The following is a 6,453-nucleotide window of genomic DNA, read 5'->3' on the forward strand; positions in this document are numbered from 1 at the left end:
CAAGGGCCAATTCTGGCCCCATATGTTTAAATTGTGTGTGTGTTCACCATTACTCTTAGTTCATGTTTTCTTTAAACCCTTCATGAAGTTACTTCAGTCATTTAATTCTGAATTTTCAGATGCACTGTTTGATTTTTAGCCTCTAAATAGCCTCTCTGAAATGGTGCCTATTCTACTTTTGAAGCCAGTTCAGGGACTCTTATCACTCCTTCTTACCACTCAGTATTCTCTCTACTCTTTCCATGACAAGGCAGGTAAATTGATGTTAATGCTACATAAGGGAGGTCAAAGGAACATTAGAGGGGCCTGATTTGACTGAATGTGGGCTTTCTGATACTGGCCTTCCACAGAAGGTCCCGTTAAACTCTGTCAACATTCCGTTAATTCCATGAGCATCAGTGCACGTTTCATTCCTTTACTAAATTTCATTGAATAAACAAGCCATCTAGAAAGTCTCATGACCTTTTATGATATGTTCAGAAACACTTAAAATGTAATGATTGCTTAATGGGCTGATACTCACTTGAAGTCAAGTCCTTGGACTACCATGCTTGCAGAAGTAAGAGCAGTTGACTTTTTCTTCCACTGCAATAGACCTGATACAAATCCTATAGAAGAAAACAGATTTTTTTTTTCTAACTGTGGGATATGGCTTACACTCAGCTGAAGTGGCTCGCGAAGATTTCAATTATTTTTGTGCTTTTGAAAAATAAGCCCAGTTACAAGTAGTGGCACCTCCTTTAAACCTAAATTTTCCTGGTGCTAAAGAAGATTCATGGAGTGGATGTTGAATGAGTAGGGCCTATCTGCAGTTTAACTCTCACAAGTGCAGAGAGTGATAGCAATGGCATATATTTCCAAAGAACTTTACCCTGTAACAGCTAGAGATAACTTATCAGAATAAACACTGATGGGACAAAGTTTCCATTGAGTAAGTCCATGCCAGCCAGGAATCTCGACTTTTCTTACAAAGCAGCAAACTTAATTTTCCACTTCAGGATTTTTGCGCAATAGTTTTAACAAAGAATACTGGTCAACTCCCTGTGTAAATTCCTTAGAGAACGAACATTCATTCTTTAACACTGAAAGGAAGGAAAATAGTATTGTTTCGCAATGTCTTTCTGCAAAATGAGTGGTGGTTAAAATGTACTAGCCAGGGGTTTTCTTAGAGTCTTTTATCAGTTTGATTTACGTATTGGCAATGGTTGAGGATTAGGACAGGTTGTAGTGAAATGTGGTTTAATTTCCCCACTTCTGTTGTGGCATCAGTGCTCTAAATGTAGCGTGCTTTATTAAAAATAACATGAGTACTGTGATTTGATATTTTAACTGGAGCAGCAGCTACATGTTCCAGTTTAGCTACGTACTTTAAAAGCATAAAATAAAAGTCAGACCTGTCATGACACCTAAAAGTGGATAGCTATGCTTAACTGTGCAATTGCATTAATGTCAATAATGTGCGTATTGTGCACAAATTTAGACATAACCATAACTCATTGCAAGAGTCAGCCTTATGTTGGAGCAGTAGTATGGTTTTTTTTTACTTTTACTAGTAGTTTAACAAGCAATAAGAGAGGATGAAAGGAAGATGCAAAGGTTATACTGTGTACATGCTGAGGCCTGATTATATACTGCACAACCTAGTAATAATTCCTGTTACATTTGGGGAAATACCTGAAAGAAACTACAGAGCGATTTGGGTAGAATGAGTTCAGGTATTTGTGGAAGCTCCCTGTGTTGGCCTGATAGGGGCTGGGTGAGTGGAACTTCTCCCACGGTGCTTAACTTCTTCCTTACAACCTGCAGATACTGACTTATGCAATTCATGTGGGCATGTTGCAAGCTCTTTGGTACTTGACATTCTTCCTGAAATCAAATCCTTCAGGCAGGTGAATCTGGGAATTTCCCTTGGTAATCCTTTTGGCTAATAGGGGAGGAGGGAGTTAAAAAATGTAGCTGAGTACAGCGCTAAAAGTCAAGGCAACAGAACACATAACACTCTGAAACAATGCTCTGGTTTAAAAAAGGAAAATCCATTCTAAGTATTTTCACTTACAAACTTTGCTTTTTCTAGGCCTGATTTTTTTTCAGAAAATTGGTTTACTTCCTGAATCAGTTACTTTAGGTTTACCTTGGGTCAAATGTTTGGCAACTGTTTCCACTTATTTTTATTTTAATTAGACTATCCCAGATTTTTATACTCTGTTCAAAAACAATATTGAAAAACTGCAAATTCTGCAAGACCTACTTTTCTGGTCAGTACAGAGTGCCCTCACATCTTATTGCTCTTAATGGAAATTAATTGTATCGCGCCTATAGACCTTGTAGCAATTTTGTAGATATTAGATTCTTAGACATCTGTGGTGTTTTATTATTGATTAAAGAATGAGAGGAAATCTCATGGCTTAAGACCTTGTGCTGGGATTTATGAATTACTTTTTTCGCTGTGTGACCCTTGGCGGGTCGTTGAATCTGTCTTTCAGTTTCCCATCCGTGAAGCAGGGAATAATGATGATTTTCTGCTGCTCTTTGTCCATCATGCCTACTTAAATAGTTCGCTCTTCGGAACAGGTCTTGCTACTTGCTCGTGCAAAGAAATCTCATTCTGAGTTAGGATCTGGAGCTGTAATACAAATAATTAATATCAGCATTAAAGAGTCAAAGGTATTACATCCAAGATGCATTTGGCCCGAGGCCCACATAGTTCTTAAAATGATGGATTTGTAATTGATTATTTGGAATGAGACCTTTTCTCAGACTAGCTAAATCACTTAAGACCCACGCACGCTGGCTATATTTAGAGGCAAGGAGGTGGCAGAGTAATTCTTAAAGTGCTCTGTTTCTAATAACCCAGGTGAGTGACAGTCTGGGAGTGCTGCCTTTTTTAAAACAAACATGACTCACAGCCCCCAGGCGGCAACCGTGTGCAGGTTAGAAATTGTATTGAACTGTCCACATTCAAGAAACAATTAAGTACAGCCATAATCATAAACATTTAATTTAAGAACTTCAGGTTATTACAAGAGGGCGGGCATACTAATGGCTTGGCATCTATAACAGCAAAATGCTAAAAGGCCGTGTAAAATCTGTGTGTGGGGTTTAAGGTGAGTCTGGAGTAAACAAGGCAATATTTTCATCCCACGGCACACTGATGCTTTCGGAAAGCGGACATGTAACTGGAGTATCAGGCATTGTTATGAATTCTGCGTAAACTGCACCTTTACAAGAAGAAGATTATCTCCAGTGTGCAAATCAAACGCAAAATGTAAATGGCCTTTTAGAATCGTTGATATTTAATTCTCACTGAAACAGACCGCGACATGAATGGCTGTTTCCCAGGCATTTCTTGTGCCAGACAAGATATCAAACAAAATATCATGCCCCTGTACTTGGCACTGGCGAGGCCGCACCTTGAATGCTGTGTTCAGTTTTGGGCCCCTTGGTACAAAAGGGACATTAAGGTGCTGGAGCGTGTCCAGAGAAGAGCAACAAGGATGGTGAAGGCTCTGGAGAACAAGTCTTATGAGTAGTGGCTGAGGGAGCTGCGGTTTTTTGGCCTGGAGAAGAGGAGGCTGAGGGGAGCCCTTAGTGTTCTCTACAACTGCCTGAAAGGAGGTTGTAGTGAGGTGGGTGTTGGTCTCTTCCCCCAAGTAACTAGTGATAGGATGAGAGGAAATGGCCTCAAGTTGCATCAGGGAAGGTTTAGATTGAATATTAGGAAAAATTTCTTGGCTGAAAGAGTGGTCAGGCGTTAGAACAGGCTGCCCAGGGAAGTGGTGGAGTCACCATCCCTGGAGCTGTTCAAAAAATGTGTAGGTATGGCACTCCAGGACATGGTTTAGCAGGCATGGTGGTGTTGGGTTGACAGTTGCACTTAATGATCTTAGAGGTCTTTTCCAACCTTGATGATGCTATGATTCAAATAATTGCTGGCACCCATGAATGGTCTTTTTCTCTCTCAGAGAGCTTACATGGTGAAATGAATCTATGTCCTTAGAAACTGCCAGGGAGGTGCAAGGGAGGAGTGAGTACCACGTTAGCCTTTTCGCATCTCTGACCCAAGCTAAAAACAAGCAGCAACACAGGGAGAAGCTGGTTTCCCAGTGCGGGAAGAATACTGCTGTCTTCTTGAAAGATGCTTTGTGCTCCTGGGGACAATGGGCCCAAGTGATTCTTATTTTGTGTCCTAAGCTTGTCACTGACCTCGGCACCCAGCCGCATTGCACTGTTTTCTGTGAAATTACCCAAGGCAAGCTCATCTCTGGGAATCAAAGACAGTGTTGCCAGGAACTCCCACTGATGCAACAACTTTATTTCATCATGAGCTACAAAGTTAAAAGCACACTTCGGTCTTAACTGCAATAACAAAGCCCGGCCAGGCTCTGAAATAGCTGCATCTTTGTTCCAGCAGATTCTCATTAAAGAAGTTAATGGCTACATGAAAAATGAAGCCAGTTCTAACTACTACATGCTTAAGGTAGTTTCACTAGAAATTAGATATGGGCCTTCTTCCCCCAAATCATTGCTTCTTTTTTAATAGTTCCTGTGTTTCATTTCCAAGAATTTGCATTCAGTGAGCGTGAAGTGACGTTTTTGTGTAGTTTGCCAGTTAATGCAATACAGGTAACAAGAAGTTAGGTCAAAGAAATGATGCAGAGGCTTTGGTTCAGAATTTCCTTGCCTCCTTGCTTCCTTTAGAGCAAACACAGTATTGATTTCGTATTTTCCTCCCAGTTCTGTTTCTCAGCATTGAACCCAGTGACAGGTGAGAGCTAGGCATAATATCTGCTTAACAGCAAGTGCACACCCAGCTCTGCTCCTGCTAATGAAAACTCCTCATGTCAAAAAACTGGGTAAACATTACTTAGTGGTTTTGCACCAGACTAGGAATCTGTGCATTTTAAAATATCTTCTTCATGTGGACTTGATGGAGCCTGACAGCCCTGGAAAATAAACACCTATCACCATGTAGCAAGGAGTTGTTGGTGGAAGCTGTTCAATGCCCTCCCGCCTATCTGCAAACATGCCTTCAACTCTGACCCACATTGCTGCGTGGTGTCTCATGTAATCCTTTGTCTTTTTAAGATTTATGTGTGTAAATAACTCTATTATTTATGTATAATCTCTTCCATCAATGTAAATAGGCTGCCAAGCTCTGAAACTACCAGGATGTACTAGATACAAGGTTCATCTGGTTCCTGAAAGTGTTGTATAAGCTAAGATCAGCTTAATAAAAGTGTGAGAAGACTGAGAGTTAGTCATATCTGTAATGTGTAATATTTTATGTAATATCACTTTAACTGGCAGTATTTCATTCAAGTCATTGCCTAAGATTCAGATTCTGTTCTAATTTCAGAAGTTCCTTTATTTCCACACCACCACAGTTCACTATTTATTTGTTGCTAACCAAATTGAACTGTTAATTGTCCTTGTCAGTTTTGGCTGGTCAGTTTACAGTTGCTAAATATCTGAAGTATAAAATTTAACATCTTTTCCAAATATTTCTTCCTCAAAATTAATAAATCTCTATATAATTTTCATTGTCTGTGTGAATATCCAGTAATTTTTTGTATCTTGTCAAGTTTTTGGCTTCCGAGAGAAATTAATTTCAAAGTCCAATTATGTGTTGGGTAAAAAGGTATTGTTTTTTCAGAGTTCAATTTTATTCCTCCTAATAGCACTGAATTGAATTTGTCTTCTGATTCCGTGTTATGAGACAGTGAGAAAATAAGCTTCCTGTATCTTAGTTACTGATCACACTTTCGGGATTATGCGTTTTGTAAAGGACAGTCTTATTATCCTTATTTAAATAACAGACAACAATTTCAGGGGTAGATGCAGTGATTAGCAAATGATTCATACTTACATTTTAAGTTAGTATCCTCAGGTTTTTTTCTTTCTTAATACTTGGTACTATCACTACCAACTTCCAAGAAAGGCTTTACATCTGCTGCCTGTGACCCCTCACTTTACCTGCTATGGTGAACACTTCTCTTCCAAACACGCTGGCTCCAAAGTCCAGTAGAAACAGCGGAAGATTCTTATTGATTGCAGAAAGCCTGTAATCAGGTCATGGTGAAGCACAGTGTTAAAGGGACAGTTCTCTTGCTTTTATTTTTTTCCCTTCTAACTCAGCCTGGGAAGATTTGGCACCGTTTCTGGACTGCTTCAGTCTCTCTGCCCAGGGTTTAGTTTTATTAATGTGTGTAGAAAAAGTATAATATACGAGGTGATATTTTCTCCCAAACCCAGGATTCTTTTGGTGCCTGTTTTATTCTATTTAAGTTTCTACTTAATAGGCTGCTGCCCGGAGTTGTAGCTTCTGTTTCCTGCAAGAAGTAACTTGTTTTATTTGTCTACCCCCACGATACAGGACTTTTCTCCTGAAATCATATCCCATATAAGCCATTAGTCTAATCAGTCCGACCCTCGAGGAAGCTGATAAATCAACAG

The 6,453-nt window shown here is 39.6% G+C and overlaps 1 long non-coding RNA gene across 1 annotated transcript; it reads right to left on the bottom strand.

The window, feature by feature from the left end:
* Positions 1-2,347: 2,347 nt before the first annotated feature.
* LOC142363763 (uncharacterized) lies at positions 2,348-5,967 on the bottom strand. The gene is made up of 2 exons (XR_012765933.1): positions 5,867-5,967; positions 2,348-2,623 (listed from the first exon to the last, which is right to left on the bottom strand). It is a non-coding gene; the product is annotated as an uncharacterized LOC142363763 (long non-coding RNA).
* Positions 5,968-6,453: the final 486 nt, after the last annotated feature.

This window comes from Opisthocomus hoazin, chromosome 1 (genome assembly GCF_030867145.1).
Source record: "Opisthocomus hoazin isolate bOpiHoa1 chromosome 1, bOpiHoa1.hap1, whole genome shotgun sequence".
NCBI lineage: Eukaryota > Metazoa > Chordata > Aves > Opisthocomiformes > Opisthocomidae > Opisthocomus > Opisthocomus hoazin.